Source organism: Phasianus colchicus, chromosome 4, assembly GCF_987193195.1.
Source record: "Phasianus colchicus chromosome 4, bPhaCol1.hap1.1, whole genome shotgun sequence".
Lineage (NCBI taxonomy): Eukaryota > Metazoa > Chordata > Aves > Galliformes > Phasianidae > Phasianus > Phasianus colchicus.
Genome location: NC_143439.1, coordinates 719,128 through 735,954, shown reverse-complemented (window position 1 = coordinate 735,954; position 16,827 = coordinate 719,128).

Here is a 16,827-nt window from a genome sequence, read left to right as displayed (position 1 = left end):
TCGGGGAGTAAGTGTCATCCTGAGGCGTGTCATGGAGTAGATTTGGGAGGAAATGGAGGTGTTTCACAGAGTAGCGGCACTTCTGGGAGAAAATGTCCTCAGTGGGAAAGACAATGTCCTCTTGAGGGAAGAAAACGGGTCTTTCTTACAGCAAATGTCATCCAATTGGGAGAAAATCTCCTCTCTTGGGGAGAAAAGTGGTCTTTCTGAGAGAAGGTGTCCTCTTCTTGGCTGCAAGTGTCCCATTTGGCATTGTCATGGAGGCTTTTTGGGGAGAAAGCGTGTGGCAGTTGTAAGAGAAGGGGTATTTCTGGGAGCAAATCTCCTCTTTTTGGAAGAGAAGGTGAAATTTCCAAGGGAAAAGTGGCATTTCTGGGAGGAAATGACATAGCTGGGGGAGAAAAGTGGGAACCGGTGGGAAAGAAGATCTTGTACTGGAGAGCAACGGTGGTCTTTTTGGTGTGCCAAGTGGTCTCTTGGGGAGACAACGTGGTAAATAGGGGAGACAATGTCCTCTGGAGGAGTGTCAAGTAGTATTTGGGAGAGCAAACGTCAGGTATTTCTCGGAAACCGGCTGTTTCTGGGAGATAGTAGCAGACTTGGTTGGAAAATGACAGGTGTTTGTGAGAAAGCTGGTATTTTGGGAAAAAAAGGCCGTTTTTTAAAGAATAAGCTGGCATTTCTGGGAGAATATGTCCCATCTTTGGGAGAAAACGGGTGTATGTGGGAGAAAATGTCGTGTATTTGGGAGAAAGCTGGTGTATGTGGGAGAAAAGGCCATTGTGATGGGAGTCAGTGTGATCTTGAGGAGTGGAAAGCAGTATTCTTGAGATGAAACGTGAGGTATTTCTAAGAGTCCTGGTATTTCTGGGAGAAAATGTCTTGTTTTGGAGAGCCAAAGTCCCATTTTGGGGGCAGAAGCTGGTATTTCTGTGACACTGCCATCTTGATGGGGGTAAGTGTGATCTTGAGGAGTGTAAAGCAGCATTTTGGTTAGAAAATGGGAGCTCTTCCTAAGAGCAGTGCTATTTCTGGGAGAAAAGGAGCTCTACTGGGCATAAAAACGGTGTATCTGTGATAAAATGCCACATTTCTGAAAGAAACTGTCCTCTTGCGGAGTGTAATGCTGTATGTTCCGGAGGAAATGGGAAATATTCAGCAGAGTCCTGGTATTTCTGGGAGAAGAGGTCTGATGTGGGGGGGGGAAGGTGATGTATCTGTGAGAAAGCTGGTGTTTCTGGGAGAAAATGCCAGGTATTGGTGAGGAAACAGATGCTAGAGAGGGAAAAGGCCATCCCTTTGGGAGAGAAGTGGTATTTCTGGGAGAAAATGCCCCAAATCGGGGAGTAAGTGTCATCCTGAGGCGTGTCATGGAGTAGATTTGGGAGGAAATGGAGGTGTTTCACAGAGTAGCGGCACTTCTGGGAGAAAATGTCCTCAGTGGGAAAGACAATGTCCTCTTGAGGGAAGAAAACGGGTCTTTCTTACAGCAAATGTCATCCAATTGGGAGAAAATCTCCTCTCTTGGGGAGAAAAGTGGTCTTTCTGAGAGAAGGTGTCCTCTTCTTGGCTGCAAGTGTCCCATTTGGCATTGTCATGGAGGCTTTTTGGGGAGAAAGCGTGTGGCAGTTGTAAGAGAAGGGGTATTTCTGGGAGCAAATCTCCTCTTTTTGGAAGAGAAGGTGAAATTTCCAAGGGAAAAGTGGCATTTCTGGGAGGAAATGACATAGCTGGGGGAGAAAAGTGGGAACCGGTGGGAAAGAAGATCTTGTACTGGAGAGCAACGGTGGTCTTTTTGGTGTGCCAAGTGGTCTCTTGGGGAGACAACGTGGTAAATAGGGGAGACAATGTCCTCTGGAGGAGTGTCAAGTAGTATTTGGGAGAGCAAACGTCAGGTATTTCTCGGAAACCGGCTGTTTCTGGGAGATAGTAGCAGACTTGGTTGGAAAATGACAGGTGTTTGTGAGAAAGCTGGTATTTTGGGAAAAAAAGGCCATTTTTTAAAGAATAAGCTGGCATTTCTGGGAGAATATGTCCCATCTTTGGGAGAAAACGGGTGTATGTGGGAGAAAATGTCGTGTATTTGGGAGAAAGCTGGTGTATGTGGGAGAAAAGGCCATTGTGATGGGAGTCAGTGTGATCTTGAGGAGTGGAAAGCAGTATTCTTGAGATGAAACGTGAGGTATTTCTAAGAGTCCTGGTATTTCTGGGAGAAAATGTCTTGTTTTGGAGAGCCAAAGTCCCATTTTGGGGGCAGAAGCTGGTATTTCTGTGACACTGCCATCTTGATGGGGGTAAGTGTGATCTTGAGGAGTGTAAAGCAGCATTTTGGTTAGAAAATGGGAGCTCTTCCTAAGAGCAGTGCTATTTCTGGGAGAAAAGGAGCTCTACTGGGCATAAAAACGGTGTATCTGTGATAAAATGCCACATTTCTGAAAGAAACTGTCCTCTTGCGGAGTGTAATGCTGTATGTTCCGGAGGAAATGGGAAATATTCAGCAGAGTCCTGGTATTTCTGGGAGAAGAGGTCTGATGTGGGGGGGGGAAGGTGATGTATCTGTGAGAGAGCTGGTGTTTCTGGGAGAAAATGCCAGGTATTGGTGAGGAAACAGATGCTAGAGAGGGAAAAGGCCATCCCTTTGGGAGAGAAGTGGTATTTCTGGGAGAAAATGCCCCAAATCGGGGAGTAAGTGTCATCCTGAGGCGTGTCATGGAGTAGATTTGGGAGGAAATGGAGGTGTTTCACAGAGTAGCGGCACTTCTGGGAGAAAATGTCCTCAGTGGGAAAGACAATGTCCTCTTGAGGGAAGAAAACGGGTCTTTCTTACAGCAAATGTCATCCAATTGGGAGAAAATCTCCTCTCTTGGGGAGAAAAGTGGTCTTTCTGAGAGAAGGTGTCCTCTTCTTGGCTGCAAGTGTCCCATTTGGCATTGTCATGGAGGCTTTTTGGGGAGAAAGCGTGTGGCAGTTGTAAGAGAAGGGGTATTTCTGGGAGCAAATCTCCTCTTTTTGGAAGAGAAGGTGAAATTTCCAAGGGAAAAGTGGCATTTCTGGGAGGAAATGACATAGCTGGGGGAGAAAAGTGGGAACCGGTGGGAAAGAAGATCTTGTACTGGAGAGCAACGGTGGTCTTTTTGGTGTGCCAAGTGGTCTCTTGGGGAGACAACGTGGTAAATAGGGGAGACAATGTCCTCTGGAGGAGTGTCAAGTAGTATTTGGGAGAGCAAACATCAGGTATTTCTCGGAAACCGGCTGTTTCTGGGAGATAGTAGCAGACTTGGTTGGAAAATGACAGGTGTTTGTGAGAAAGCTGGTATTTTGGGAAAAAAAGGCCATTTTTTAAAGAATAAGCTGGCATTTCTGGGAGAATATGTCCCATCTTTGGGAGAAAACGGGTGTATGTGGGAGAAAATGTCGTGTATTTGGGAGAAAGCTGGTGTATGTGGGAGAAAAGGCCATTGTGATGGGAGTCAGTGTGATCTTGAGGAGTGGAAAGCAGTATTCTTGAGATGAAACGTGAGGTATTTCTAAGAGTCCTGGTATTTCTGGGAGAAAATGTCTTGTTTTGGAGAGCCAAAGTCCCATTTTGGGGGCAGAAGCTGGTATTTCTGTGACACTGCCATCTTGATGGGGGTAAGTGTGATCTTGAGGAGTGTAAAGCAGCATTTTGGTTAGAAAATGGGAGCTCTTCCTAAGAGCAGTGCTATTTCTGGGAGAAAAGGAGCTCTACTGGGCATAAAAATGGTGTATCTGTGATAAAATGCCACATTTCTGAAAGAAACTGTCCTCTTGCGGAGTGTAATGCTGTATGTTCCGGAGGAAATGGGAAATATTCAGCAGAGTCCTGGTATTTCTGGGAGAAGAGGTCTGATGTGGGGGGGGGAAGGTGATGTATCTGTGAGAGAGCTGGTGTTTCTGGGAGAAAATGCCAAGTATTGGTGAGGAAACAGATGCTAGAGAGGGAAAAGGCCATCCCTTTGGGAGAGAAGTGGTATTTCTGGGAGAAAATGCCCCAAATCGGGGAGTAAGTGTCATCCTGAGGCGTGTCATGGAGTAGATTTGGGAGGAAATGGAGGTGTTTCACAGAGTAGCGGCACTTCTGGGAGAAAATGTCCTCAGTGGGAAAGACAATGTCCTCTTGAGGGAAGAAAACGGGTCTTTCTTACAGCAAATGTCATCCAATTGGGAGAAAATCTCCTCTCTTGGGGAGAAAAGTGGTCTTTCTGAGAGAAGGTGTCCTCTTCTTGGCTGCAAGTGTCCCATTTGGCATTGTCATGGAGGCTTTTTGGGGAGAAAGCGTGTGGCAGTTGTAAGAGAAGGGGTATTTCTGGGAGCAAATCTCCTCTTTTTGGAAGAGAAGGTGAAATTTCCAAGGGAAAAGTGGCATTTCTGGGAGGAAATGACATAGCTGGGGGAGAAAAGTGGGAACCGGTGGGAAAGAAGATCTTGTACTGGAGAGCAACGGTGGTCTTTTTGGTGTGCCAAGTGGTCTCTTGGGGAGACAACGTGGTAAATAGGGGAGACAATGTCCTCTGGAGGAGTGTCAAGTAGTATTTGGGAGAGCAAACGTCAGGTATTTCTCGGAAACCGGCTGTTTCTGGGAGATAGTAGCAGACTTGGTTGGAAAATGACAGGTGTTTGTGAGAAAGCTGGTATTTTGGGAAAAAAAGGCCGTTTTTTAAAGAATAAGCTGGCATTTCTGGGAGAATATGTCCCATCTTTGGGAGAAAACGGGTGTATGTGGGAGAAAATGTCGTGTATTTGGGAGAAAGCTGGTGTATGTGGGAGAAAAGGCCATTGTGATGGGAGTCAGTGTGATCTTGAGGGGTGGAAAGCAGTATTCTTGAGATGAAACGTGAGGTATTTCTAAGAGTCCTGGTATTTCTGGGAGAAAATGTCTTGTTTTGGAGAGCCAAAGTCCCATTTTGGGGGCAGAAGCTGGTATTTCTGTGACACTGCCATCTTGATGGGGGTAAGTGTGATCTTGAGGAGTGTAAAGCAGCATTTTGGTTAGAAAATGGGAGCTCTTCCTAAGAGCAGTGCTATTTCTGGGAGAAAAGGAGCTCTACTGGGCATAAAAATGGTGTATCTGTGATAAAATGCCACATTTCTGAAAGAAACTGTCCTCTTGCGGAGTGTAATGCTGTATGTTCCGGAGGAAATGGGAAATATTCAGCAGAGTCCTGGTATTTCTGGGAGAAGAGGTCTGATGTGGGGGGGGGGAAGGTGATGTATCTGTGAGAGAGCTGGTGTTTCTGGGAGAAAATGCCAGGTATTGGTGAGGAAACAGATGCTAGAGAGGGAAAAGGCCATCCCTTTGGGAGAGAAGTGGTATTTCTGGGAGAAAATGCCCCAAATCGGGGAGTAAGTGTCATCCTGAGGCGTGTCATGGAGTAGATTTGGGAGGAAATGGAGGTGTTTCACAGAGTAGCGGCACTTCTGGGAGAAAATGTCCTCAGTGGGAAAGACAATGTCCTCTTGAGGGAAGAAAACGGGTCTTTCTTACAGCAAATGTCATCCAATTGGGAGAAAATCTCCTCTCTTGGGGAGAAAAGTGGTCTTTCTGAGAGAAGGTGTCCTCTTCTTGGCTGCAAGTGTCCCATTTGGCATTGTCATGGAGGCTTTTTGGGGAGAAAGCGTGTGGCAGTTGTAAGAGAAGGGGTATTTCTGGGAGCAAATCTCCTCTTTTTGGAAGAGAAGGTGAAATTTCCAAGGGAAAAGTGGCATTTCTGGGAGGAAATGACATAGCTGGGGGAGAAAAGTGGGAACCGGTGGGAAAGAAGATCTTGTACTGGAGAGCAACGGTGGTCTTTTTGGTGTGCCAAGTGGTCTCTTGGGGAGACAACGTGGTAAATAGGGGAGACAATGTCCTCTGGAGGAGTGTCAAGTAGTATTTGGGAGAGCAAACGTCAGGTATTTCTCGGAAACCGGCTGTTTCTGGGAGATAGTAGCAGACTTGGTTGGAAAATGACAGGTGTTTGTGAGAAAGCTGGTATTTTGGGAAGAAAAGGCCGTTTTTTAAAGAATAAGCTGGCATTTCTGGGAGAATATGTCCCATCTTTGGGAGAAAACGGGTGTATGTGGGAGAAAATGTCGTGTATTTGGGAGAAAGCTGGTGTATGTGGGAGAAAAGGCCATTGTGATGGGAGTCAGTGTGATCTTGAGGAGTGGAAAGCAGTATTCTTGAGATGAAACGTGAGGTATTTCTAAGAGTCCTGGTATTTCTGGGAGAAAATGTCTTGTTTTGGAGAGCCAAAGTCCCATTTTGGGGGCAGAAGCTGGTATTTCTGTGACACTGCCATCTTGATGGGGGTAAGTGTGATCTTGAGGAGTGTAAAGCAGCATTTTGGTTAGAAAATGGGAGCTCTTCCTAAGAGCAGTGCTATTTCTGGGAGAAAAGGAGCTCTACTGGGCATAAAAATGGTGTATCTGTGATAAAATGCCACATTTCTGAAAGAAACTGTCCTCTTGCGGAGTGTAATGCTGTATGTTCCGGAGGAAATGGGAAATATTCAGCAGAGTCCTGGTATTTCTGGGAGAAGAGGTCTGATGTGGGGGGGGGAAGGTGATGTATCTGTGAGAGAGCTGGTGTTTCTGGGAGAAAATGCCAGGTATTGGTGAGGAAACAGATGCTAGAGAGGGAAAAGGCCATCCCTTTGGGAGAGAAGTGGTATTTCTGGGAGAAAATGCCCCAAATCGGGGAGTAAGTGTCATCCTGAGGCGTGTCATGGAGTAGATTTGGGAGGAAATGGAGGTGTTTCACAGAGTAGCGGCACTTCTGGGAGAAAATGTCCTCAGTGGGAAAGACAATGTCCTCTTGAGGGAAGAAAACGGGTCTTTCTTACAGCAAATGTCATCCAATTGGGAGAAAATCTCCTCTCTTGGGGAGAAAAGTGGTCTTTCTGAGAGAAGGTGTCCTCTTCTTGGCTGCAAGTGTCCCATTTGGCATTGTCATGGAGGCTTTTTGGGGAGAAAGCGTGTGGCAGTTGTAAGAGAAGGGGTATTTCTGGGAGCAAATCTCCTCTTTTTGGAAGAGAAGGTGAAATTTCCAAGGGAAAAGTGGCATTTCTGGGAGGAAATGACATAGCTGGGGGAGAAAAGTGGGAACCGGTGGGAAAGAAGATCTTGTACTGGAGAGCAACGGTGGTCTTTTTGGTGTGCCAAGTGGTCTCTTGGGGAGACAACGTGGTAAATAGGGGAGACAATGTCCTCTGGAGGAGTGTCAAGTAGTATTTGGGAGAGCAAACATCAGGTATTTCTCGGAAACCGGCTGTTTCTGGGAGATAGTAGCAGACTTGGTTGGAAAATGACAGGTGTTTGTGAGAAAGCTGGTATTTTGGGAAAAAAAGGCCATTTTTTAAAGAATAAGCTGGCATTTCTGGGAGAATATGTCCCATCTTTGGGAGAAAACGGGTGTATGTGGGAGAAAATGTCGTGTATTTGGGAGAAAGCTGGTGTATGTGGGAGAAAAGGCCATTGTGATGGGAGTCAGTGTGATCTTGAGGAGTGGAAAGCAGTATTCTTGAGATGAAACGTGAGGTATTTCTAAGAGTCCTGGTATTTCTGGGAGAAAATGTCTTGTTTTGGAGAGCCAAAGTCCCATTTTGGGGGCAGAAGCTGGTATTTCTGTGACACTGCCATCTTGATGGGGGTAAGTGTGATCTTGAGGAGTGTAAAGCAGCATTTTGGTTAGAAAATGGGAGCTCTTCCTAAGAGCAGTGCTATTTCTGGGAGAAAAGGAGCTCTACTGGGCATAAAAATGGTGTATCTGTGATAAAATGCCACATTTCTGAAAGAAACTGTCCTCTTGCGGAGTGTAATGCTGTATGTTCCGGAGGAAATGGGAAATATTCAGCAGAGTCCTGGTATTTCTGGGAGAAGAGGTCTGATGTGGGGGGGGGAAGGTGATGTATCTGTGAGAGAGCTGGTGTTTCTGGGAGAAAATGCCAAGTATTGGTGAGGAAACAGATGCTAGAGAGGGAAAAGGCCATCCCTTTGGGAGAGAAGTGGTATTTCTGGGAGAAAATGCCCCAAATCGGGGAGTAAGTGTCATCCTGAGGCGTGTCATGGAGTAGATTTGGGAGGAAATGGAGGTGTTTCACAGAGTAGCGGCACTTCTGGGAGAAAATGTCCTCAGTGGGAAAGACAATGTCCTCTTGAGGGAAGAAAACGGGTCTTTCTTACAGCAAATGTCATCCAATTGGGAGAAAATCTCCTCTCTTGGGGAGAAAAGTGGTCTTTCTGAGAGAAGGTGTCCTCTTCTTGGCTGCAAGTGTCCCATTTGGCATTGTCATGGAGGCTTTTTGGGGAGAAAGCGTGTGGCAGTTGTAAGAGAAGGGGTATTTCTGGGAGCAAATCTCCTCTTTTTGGAAGAGAAGGTGAAATTTCCAAGGGAAAAGTGGCATTTCTGGGAGGAAATGACATAGCTGGGGGAGAAAAGTGGGAACCGGTGGGAAAGAAGATCTTGTACTGGAGAGCAACGGTGGTCTTTTTGGTGTGCCAAGTGGTCTCTTGGGGAGACAACGTGGTAAATAGGGGAGACAATGTCCTCTGGAGGAGTGTCAAGTAGTATTTGGGAGAGCAAACGTCAGGTATTTCTCGGAAACCGGCTGTTTCTGGGAGATAGTAGCAGACTTGGTTGGAAAATGACAGGTGTTTGTGAGAAAGCTGGTATTTTGGGAAAAAAAGGCCGTTTTTTAAAGAATAAGCTGGCATTTCTGGGAGAATATGTCCCATCTTTGGGAGAAAACGGGTGTATGTGGGAGAAAATGTCGTGTATTTGGGAGAAAGCTGGTGTATGTGGGAGAAAAGGCCATTGTGATGGGAGTCAGTGTGATCTTGAGGGGTGGAAAGCAGTATTCTTGAGATGAAACGTGAGGTATTTCTAAGAGTCCTGGTATTTCTGGGAGAAAATGTCTTGTTTTGGAGAGCCAAAGTCCCATTTTGGGGGCAGAAGCTGGTATTTCTGTGACACTGCCATCTTGATGGGGGTAAGTGTGATCTTGAGGAGTGTAAAGCAGCATTTTGGTTAGAAAATGGGAGCTCTTCCTAAGAGCAGTGCTATTTCTGGGAGAAAAGGAGCTCTACTGGGCATAAAAATGGTGTATCTGTGATAAAATGCCACATTTCTGAAAGAAACTGTCCTCTTGCGGAGTGTAATGCTGTATGTTCCGGAGGAAATGGGAAATATTCAGCAGAGTCCTGGTATTTCTGGGAGAAGAGGTCTGATGTGGGGGGGGGGGAAGGTGATGTATCTGTGAGAGAGCTGGTGTTTCTGGGAGAAAATGCCAGGTATTGGTGAGGAAACAGATGCTAGAGAGGGAAAAGGCCATCCCTTTGGGAGAGAAGTGGTATTTCTGGGAGAAAATGCCCCAAATCGGGGAGTAAGTGTCATCCTGAGGCGTGTCATGGAGTAGATTTGGGAGGAAATGGAGGTGTTTCACAGAGTAGCGGCACTTCTGGGAGAAAATGTCCTCAGTGGGAAAGACAATGTCCTCTTGAGGGAAGAAAACGGGTCTTTCTTACAGCAAATGTCATCCAATTGGGAGAAAATCTCCTCTCTTGGGGAGAAAAGTGGTCTTTCTGAGAGAAGGTGTCCTCTTCTTGGCTGCAAGTGTCCCATTTGGCATTGTCATGGAGGCTTTTTGGGGAGAAAGCGTGTGGCAGTTGTAAGAGAAGGGGTATTTCTGGGAGCAAATCTCCTCTTTTTGGAAGAGAAGGTGAAATTTCCAAGGGAAAAGTGGCATTTCTGGGAGGAAATGACATAGCTGGGGGAGAAAAGTGGGAACCGGTGGGAAAGAAGATCTTGTACTGGAGAGCAACGGTGGTCTTTTTGGTGTGCCAAGTGGTCTCTTGGGGAGACAACGTGGTAAATAGGGGAGACAATGTCCTCTGGAGGAGTGTCAAGTAGTATTTGGGAGAGCAAACGTCAGGTATTTCTCGGAAACCGGCTGTTTCTGGGAGATAGTAGCAGACTTGGTTGGAAAATGACAGGTGTTTGTGAGAAAGCTGGTATTTTGGGAAGAAAAGGCCGTTTTTTAAAGAATAAGCTGGCATTTCTGGGAGAATATGTCCCATCTTTGGGAGAAAACGGGTGTATGTGGGAGAAAATGTCGTGTATTTGGGAGAAAGCTGGTGTATGTGGGAGAAAAGGCCATTGTGATGGGAGTCAGTGTGATCTTGAGGAGTGGAAAGCAGTATTCTTGAGATGAAACGTGAGGTATTTCTAAGAGTCCTGGTATTTCTGGGAGAAAATGTCTTGTTTTGGAGAGCCAAAGTCCCATTTTGGGGGCAGAAGCTGGTATTTCTGTGACACTGCCATCTTGATGGGGGTAAGTGTGATCTTGAGGAGTGTAAAGCAGCATTTTGGTTAGAAAATGGGAGCTCTTCCTAAGAGCAGTGCTATTTCTGGGAGAAAAGGAGCTCTACTGGGCATAAAAATGGTGTATCTGTGATAAAATGCCACATTTCTGAAAGAAACTGTCCTCTTGCGGAGTGTAATGCTGTATGTTCCGGAGGAAATGGGAAATATTCAGCAGAGTCCTGGTATTTCTGGGAGAAGAGGTCTGATGTGGGGGGGGGAAGGTGATGTATCTGTGAGAGAGCTGGTGTTTCTGGGAGAAAATGCCAGGTATTGGTGAGGAAACAGATGCTAGAGAGGGAAAAGGCCATCCCTTTGGGAGAGAAGTGGTATTTCTGGGAGAAAATGCCCCAAATCGGGGAGTAAGTGTCATCCTGAGGCGTGTCATGGAGTAGATTTGGGAGGAAATGGAGGTGTTTCACAGAGTAGCGGCACTTCTGGGAGAAAATGTCCTCAGTGGGAAAGACAATGTCCTCTTGAGGGAAGAAAACGGGTCTTTCTTACAGCAAATGTCATCCAATTGGGAGAAAATCTCCTCTCTTGGGGAGAAAAGTGGTCTTTCTGAGAGAAGGTGTCCTCTTCTTGGCTGCAAGTGTCCCATTTGGCATTGTCATGGAGGCTTTTTGGGGAGAAAGCGTGTGGCAGTTGTAAGAGAAGGGGTATTTCTGGGAGCAAATCTCCTCTTTTTGGAAGAGAAGGTGAAATTTCCAAGGGAAAAGTGGCATTTCTGGGAGGAAATGACATAGCTGGGGGAGAAAAGTGGGAACCGGTGGGAAAGAAGATCTTGTACTGGAGAGCAACGGTGGTCTTTTTGGTGTGCCAAGTGGTCTCTTGGGGAGACAACGTGGTAAATAGGGGAGACAATGTCCTCTGGAGGAGTGTCAAGTAGTATTTGGGAGAGCAAACATCAGGTATTTCTCGGAAACCGGCTGTTTCTGGGAGATAGTAGCAGACTTGGTTGGAAAATGACAGGTGTTTGTGAGAAAGCTGGTATTTTGGGAAAAAAAGGCCATTTTTTAAAGAATAAGCTGGCATTTCTGGGAGAATATGTCCCATCTTTGGGAGAAAACGGGTGTATGTGGGAGAAAATGTCGTGTATTTGGGAGAAAGCTGGTGTATGTGGGAGAAAAGGCCATTGTGATGGGAGTCAGTGTGATCTTGAGGAGTGGAAAGCAGTATTCTTGAGATGAAACGTGAGGTATTTCTAAGAGTCCTGGTATTTCTGGGAGAAAATGTCTTGTTTTGGAGAGCCAAAGTCCCATTTTGGGGGCAGAAGCTGGTATTTCTGTGACACTGCCATCTTGATGGGGGTAAGTGTGATCTTGAGGAGTGTAAAGCAGCATTTTGGTTAGAAAATGGGAGCTCTTCCTAAGAGCAGTGCTATTTCTGGGAGAAAAGGAGCTCTACTGGGCATAAAAATGGTGTATCTGTGATAAAATGCCACATTTCTGAAAGAAACTGTCCTCTTGCGGAGTGTAATGCTGTATGTTCCGGAGGAAATGGGAAATATTCAGCAGAGTCCTGGTATTTCTGGGAGAAGAGGTCTGATGTGGGGGGGGGAAGGTGATGTATCTGTGAGAGAGCTGGTGTTTCTGGGAGAAAATGCCAAGTATTGGTGAGGAAACAGATGCTAGAGAGGGAAAAGGCCATCCCTTTGGGAGAGAAGTGGTATTTCTGGGAGAAAATGCCCCAAATCGGGGAGTAAGTGTCATCCTGAGGCGTGTCATGGAGTAGATTTGGGAGGAAATGGAGGTGTTTCACAGAGTAGCGGCACTTCTGGGAGAAAATGTCCTCAGTGGGAAAGACAATGTCCTCTTGAGGGAAGAAAACGGGTCTTTCTTACAGCAAATGTCATCCAATTGGGAGAAAATCTCCTCTCTTGGGGAGAAAAGTGGTCTTTCTGAGAGAAGGTGTCCTCTTCTTGGCTGCAAGTGTCCCATTTGGCATTGTCATGGAGGCTTTTTGGGGAGAAAGCGTGTGGCAGTTGTAAGAGAAGGGGTATTTCTGGGAGCAAATCTCCTCTTTTTGGAAGAGAAGGTGAAATTTCCAAGGGAAAAGTGGCATTTCTGGGAGGAAATGACATAGCTGGGGGAGAAAAGTGGGAACCGGTGGGAAAGAAGATCTTGTACTGGAGAGCAACGGTGGTCTTTTTGGTGTGCCAAGTGGTCTCTTGGGGAGACAACGTGGTAAATAGGGGAGACAATGTCCTCTGGAGGAGTGTCAAGTAGTATTTGGGAGAGCAAACGTCAGGTATTTCTCGGAAACCGGCTGTTTCTGGGAGATAGTAGCAGACTTGGTTGGAAAATGACAGGTGTTTGTGAGAAAGCTGGTATTTTGGGAAAAAAAGGCCGTTTTTTAAAGAATAAGCTGGCATTTCTGGGAGAATATGTCCCATCTTTGGGAGAAAACGGGTGTATGTGGGAGAAAATGTCGTGTATTTGGGAGAAAGCTGGTGTATGTGGGAGAAAAGGCCATTGTGATGGGAGTCAGTGTGATCTTGAGGGGTGGAAAGCAGTATTCTTGAGATGAAACGTGAGGTATTTCTAAGAGTCCTGGTATTTCTGGGAGAAAATGTCTTGTTTTGGAGAGCCAAAGTCCCATTTTGGGGGCAGAAGCTGGTATTTCTGTGACACTGCCATCTTGATGGGGGTAAGTGTGATCTTGAGGAGTGTAAAGCAGCATTTTGGTTAGAAAATGGGAGCTCTTCCTAAGAGCAGTGCTATTTCTGGGAGAAAAGGAGCTCTACTGGGCATAAAAATGGTGTATCTGTGATAAAATGCCACATTTCTGAAAGAAACTGTCCTCTTGCGGAGTGTAATGCTGTATGTTCCGGAGGAAATGGGAAATATTCAGCAGAGTCCTGGTATTTCTGGGAGAAGAGGTCTGATGTGGGGGGGGGGGAAGGTGATGTATCTGTGAGAGAGCTGGTGTTTCTGGGAGAAAATGCCAGGTATTGGTGAGGAAACAGATGCTAGAGAGGGAAAAGGCCATCCCTTTGGGAGAGAAGTGGTATTTCTGGGAGAAAATGCCCCAAATCGGGGAGTAAGTGTCATCCTGAGGCGTGTCATGGAGTAGATTTGGGAGGAAATGGAGGTGTTTCACAGAGTAGCGGCACTTCTGGGAGAAAATGTCCTCAGTGGGAAAGACAATGTCCTCTTGAGGGAAGAAAACGGGTCTTTCTTACAGCAAATGTCATCCAATTGGGAGAAAATCTCCTCTCTTGGGGAGAAAAGTGGTCTTTCTGAGAGAAGGTGTCCTCTTCTTGGCTGCAAGTGTCCCATTTGGCATTGTCATGGAGGCTTTTTGGGGAGAAAGCGTGTGGCAGTTGTAAGAGAAGGGGTATTTCTGGGAGCAAATCTCCTCTTTTTGGAAGAGAAGGTGAAATTTCCAAGGGAAAAGTGGCATTTCTGGGAGGAAATGACATAGCTGGGGGAGAAAAGTGGGAACCGGTGGGAAAGAAGATCTTGTACTGGAGAGCAACGGTGGTCTTTTTGGTGTGCCAAGTGGTCTCTTGGGGAGACAACGTGGTAAATAGGGGAGACAATGTCCTCTGGAGGAGTGTCAAGTAGTATTTGGGAGAGCAAACGTCAGGTATTTCTCGGAAACCGGCTGTTTCTGGGAGATAGTAGCAGACTTGGTTGGAAAATGACAGGTGTTTGTGAGAAAGCTGGTATTTTGGGAAGAAAAGGCCGTTTTTTAAAGAATAAGCTGGCATTTCTGGGAGAATATGTCCCATCTTTGGGAGAAAACGGGTGTATGTGGGAGAAAATGTCGTGTATTTGGGAGAAAGCTGGTGTATGTGGGAGAAAAGGCCATTGTGATGGGAGTCAGTGTGATCTTGAGGAGTGGAAAGCAGTATTCTTGAGATGAAACGTGAGGTATTTCTAAGAGTCCTGGTATTTCTGGGAGAAAATGTCTTGTTTTGGAGAGCCAAAGTCCCATTTTGGGGGCAGAAGCTGGTATTTCTGTGACACTGCCATCTTGATGGGGGTAAGTGTGATCTTGAGGAGTGTAAAGCAGCATTTTGGTTAGAAAATGGGAGCTCTTCCTAAGAGCAGTGCTATTTCTGGGAGAAAAGGAGCTCTACTGGGCATAAAAACGGTGTATCTGTGATAAAATGCCACATTTCTGAAAGAAACTGTCCTCTTGCGGAGTGTAATGCTGTATGTTCCGGAGGAAATGGGAAATATTCAGCAGAGTCCTGGTATTTCTGGGAGAAGAGGTCTGATGTGGGGGGGGGAAGGTGATGTATCTGTGAGAGAGCTGGTGTTTCTGGGAGAAAATGCCAGGTATTGGTGAGGAAACAGATGCTAGAGAGGGAAAAGGCCATCCCTTTGGGAGAGAAGTGGTATTTCTGGGAGAAAATGCCCCAAATCGGGGAGTAAGTGTCATCCTGAGGCGTGTCATGGAGTAGATTTGGGAGGAAATGGAGGTGTTTCACAGAGTAGCGGCACTTCTGGGAGAAAATGTCCTCAGTGGGAAAGACAATGTCCTCTTGAGGGAAGAAAACAGGTCTTTCTTACAGCAAATGTCATCCAATTGGGAGAAAATCTCCTCTCTTGGGGAGAAAAGTGGTCTTTCTGAGAGAAGGTGTCCTCTTCTTGGCTGCAAGTGTCCCATTTGGCATTGTCATGGAGGCTTTTTGGGGAGAAAGCGTGTGGCAGTTGTAAGAGAAGGGGTATTTCTGGGAGCAAATCTCCTCTTTTTGGAAGAGAAGGTGAAATTTCCAAGGGAAAAGTGGCATTTCTGGGAGGAAATGACATAGCTGGGGGAGAAAAGTGGGAACCGGTGGGAAAGAAGATCTTGTACTGGAGAGCAACGGTGGTCTTTTTGGTGTGCCAAGTGGTCTCTTGGGGAGACAACGTGGTAAATAGGGGAGACAATGTCCTCTGGAGGAGTGTCAAGTAGTATTTGGGAGAGCAAACGTCAGGTATTTCTCGGAAACCGGCTGTTTCTGGGAGATAGTAGCAGACTTGGTTGGAAAATGACAGGTGTTTGTGAGAAAGCTGGTATTTTGGGAAAAAAAGGCCGTTTTTTAAAGAATAAGCTGGCATTTCTGGGAGAATATGTCCCATCTTTGGGAGAAAACGGGTGTATGTAGGAGAAAATGTCGTGTATTTGGGAGAAAGCTGGTGTATGTGGGAGAAAAGGCCATTGTGATGGGAGTCAGTGTGATCTTGAGGAGTGGAAAGCAGTATTCTTGAGATGAAACGTGAGGTATTTCTAAGAGTCCTGGTATTTCTGGGAGAAAATGTCTTGTTTTGGAGAGCCAAAGTCCCATTTTGGGGGCAGAAGCTGGTATTTCTGTGACACTGCCATCTTGATGGGGGTAAGTGTGATCTTGAGGAGTGTAAAGCAGCATTTTGGTTAGAAAATGGGAGCTCTTCCTAAGAGCAGTGCTATTTCTGGGAGAAAAGGAGCTCTACTGGGCATAAAAATGGTGTATCTGTGATAAAATGCCACATTTCTGAAAGAAACTGTCCTCTTGCGGAGTGTAATGCTGTATGTTCCGGAGGAAATGGGAAATATTCAGCAGAGTCCTGGTATTTCTGGGAGAAGAGGTCTGATGTGGGGGGGGGAAGGTGATGTATCTGTGAGAAAGCTGGTGTTTCTGGGAGAAAATGCCAGGTATTGGTGAGGAAACAGATGCTAGAGAGGGAAAAGGCCATCCCTTTGGGAGAGAAGTGGTATTTCTGGGAGAAAATGCCCCAAATCGGGGAGTAAGTGTCATCCTGAGGCGTGTCATGGAGTAGATTTGGGAGGAAATGGAGGTGTTTCACAGAGTAGCGGCACTTCTGGGAGAAAATGTCCTCAGTGGGAAAGACAATGTCCTCTTGAGGGAAGAAAACGGGTCTTTCTTACAGCAAATGTCATCCAATTGGGAGAAAATCTCCTCTCTTGGGGAGAAAAGTGGTCTTTCTGAGAGAAGGTGTCCTCTTCTTGGCTGCAAGTGTCCCATTTGGCATTGTCATGGAGGCTTTTTGGGGAGAAAGCGTGTGGCAGTTGTAAGAGAAGGGGTATTTCTGGGAGCAAATCTCCTCTTTTTGGAAGAGAAGGTGAAATTTCCAAGGGAAAAGTGGCATTTCTGGGAGGAAATGACATAGCTGGGGGAGAAAAGTGGGAACCGGTGGGAAAGAAGATCTTGTACTGGAGAGCAACGGTGGTCTTTTTGGTGTGCCAAGTGGTCTCTTGGGGAGACAACGTGGTAAATAGGGGAGACAATGTCCTCTGGAGGAGTGTCAAGTAGTATTTGGGAGAGCAAACGTCAGGTATTTCTCGGAAACCGGCTGTTTCTGGGAGATAGTAGCAGACTTGGTTGGAAAATGACAGGTGTTTGTGAGAAAGCTGGTATTTTGGGAAAAAAAGGCCATTTTTTAAAGAATAAGCTGGCATTTCTGGGAGAATATGTCCCATCTTTGGGAGAAAACGGGTGTATGTGGGAGAAAATGTCGTGTATTTGGGAGAAA